Genomic DNA, 2,690 nt, shown 5'->3' with positions numbered 1-2,690 from the left:
GTTTAGGAAGAAGTCTGGAAGCCTTGCTCTGATATGCACTTGAAAGCCCTCCTCTACAATTCTGGATGCGCCCCACTCCACGAAGTCTGAGGAAACCAGTGCCGGTGAGTCACGGTTGGGGATGTTGTGGAGTGGGTGACCCTGGGCCCTGGGCCTCTCAGAAACACCTGGTGAAACCCATGTAGGAACCAATGAGTGGTGGTCTGGGGGGGCTTTAGGAAGCACCAGAGAGGATGTGTGAGAGGGGAGGAGGCCATGAGTTGTGAATAGAAAGCCAAGATCAGAAGAGGGTCAGAAGTCACGACGTCGCTGGTCGTGACTGAATACCTTCCGGGCACCCATCGAAGACTGAAGCGCTCCGTGCTAACTGGGAAGTCACTGGTTTGGACCCACCAGCCACTCTCCACGAGAAAGGGGTGGCAGTTGGCTTGCTGAAAGATCCCCTAACCCCCCTCATGGCCATCGAGTGAATGCCCACTCGTAGCGACCCTGCAGGACAGGGTAGAACTGCCCCCGCGGGTTTCCAACACTGTAACTCTTTACGGGACTGGAAAGCGGGTGCTTTCGAAGTGCTCACCTTTCAAATCCAAGTCCAGCGTAACCACTAGGTCCCCGGGACTCAGCCATAATGTGACAGGCCCAGCCCCGGGCAGCAGGGCCGCTCCGTCTGAGAGAGTCCCGGAGAGATGAAACGGACTCACCGCAGGCAGGGGGGTCTCGGAACATGTAGACTGGACGACACTGCCATCTCGGTTGCCGTATGGAACCTCGACAGCAAGCCTAACAGCTTTGTTTCACAGGCGAAGAAATCCGGGCATCGCTGGGGGAAGACGCTCGCACAGTAAGGCAGGAGCTGATCTTCAAGCGTTTGGGTACCTGTTCCAGACCCTTCCTCCCCATTGCCCTCCAGACCCTGTGCTGGCCTGACACTGCCTCTCACATGGTGCTCCAGGCTGGTCCTCTCTGCAGTCACTCTTTGGCTGAAGGCCACAGCTGCTGCCCTGCCCCAGCGGGCACCCTTGGTGTCCTCCCCCTCCTGCCCCTGGAAAGTCATTTGGGGATGATTTTAAACACAGCGATCCGGGCAAGCCTCCTAAAACATAAATCCAGCCACGTCACGTCCCCTGCACTCCCCCCAACACCACCCCCAGTCTAAAGCCCTTCCCGGCATCCCTATCGCCTTGATGAGGCAGTGAACCTGCTGAGCGTGGCTGGGAAGGACAGCTTCAAGAGTGTGGCTGGTCTGACCTCCCATGCGGTAGCTGGAACACACCGCAGCTGAGCCCTGCAGTCGGTTTTTGATGACTGTCTTTTGGATGGTGTCAAATTATCCAAGGTGACTCAGTATGACTCATTCATTAGCTTAGGCCAGGTCTTTGTCTGGAAAGAGGTGGGAGCCCACATGTTCCTCCTCTATAGTCAGAGTTTAATCTCCAAAACACCAGGGCTTCTGAAAGCACAGGCAGGTGCAGGTCTTGTCCACCTGAGCCCAGGGCGAACAGCAGGGGGCGGGGGTGCTCACATGCTGCCATCATTGGGAAGGAGTGGGGCTGGGTTCTCTTTAAAAGTTGTGTGTATAGCATGTGTGCTCACGAAATATTAAGGTGAACTGAACTAATTAATTTTGTTTTTGAAAAATATATACAGTGAACCCTCGCCACTTCGCGCTTCGACTTCCGTGGCTTCACTCTATCGCCGTTTTTGCGTAACAGCGCATGCTCTGTCATTACTGCCACTGATTGGCTCATACTGTACACGCTTGATGCCATAACTAATATAATAAATAATAAATGATAATTGTAACGTCCAAAATGTTTTACTGTATTTTCCCCTTTTCGTTTAATAAATTGGATAATACGAGTGTAATGGTGACTAAAGGGTGTTTTTCATGTCCTCTATGCTCTAACTACGAAAATATTTGATTTACAAATAAGGAATCCTACTTCGCGGAATTTCATTTATCACGGTAGGGTCTAGAACCGATTAACCGCGATAAACGAGGGTTCACTGTAATGGAATCTTAAAATATTATTTTGTAATCAGAATATAAAAAAAAGAAAAGTTGAAGTCTTGCTCAGGTTAGCAGTTCGAAATCACCAGCCAGCTCTGCAGGGGAAGGATTTGGCTTTCTACTCCTGTGAAGATCTGCAGACTCGGAGACTCACAGGGGAAGTTCCCCCCAGCTCTGTGAAGTTGTTATGAGTCCGCATTGACTGGATGGCAGTGGAAGTGAGGCCCCAGGTAGGTGATAGGTAATGTTCGCTAACATAAAATGACAACACTCTCTCTCAAGGGAACCAGAAGCATGTATAAACCATAGATGCATGAATGGATTCGGGGCTTGCACTTAATTCTAGCCCCAATCAAAGAACAATTAGCTCTTAGGACATAGTCCTGCTTGAAGCTCAGCTCAGCCTCATGAAGAGATCACTGGAGAAATGGGTGCTGTAGCAAAGTGTAGTGTAGAAACTAGACGGTGCTTGGCTATCAGAAAGAATCCCATCTGAGGTCTTAAAGCCTTCATTTCAAACCAGCAGCCTCTAAGTGAAGCATCAACTAATTCCACCTGGAAGAAGCACACCAGCCTGTGTGATCCAAGAATTGTACAAAATATGACCCAAATCTAAAGGAGGGAATGTTATCAGAGCTTAAGTTGTGAACGCCTGATTTGCAGAAGGCCATGGATGGCA

Source organism: Echinops telfairi, unplaced genomic scaffold (assembly GCF_000313985.2).
Source record: "Echinops telfairi isolate 266 unplaced genomic scaffold, ASM31398v2 ScPeMD7_23;HRSCAF=83, whole genome shotgun sequence".
Taxonomy (NCBI): Eukaryota; Metazoa; Chordata; class Mammalia; order Afrosoricida; family Tenrecidae; genus Echinops; species Echinops telfairi.
This window is presented reverse-complemented; position numbering follows the sequence as displayed.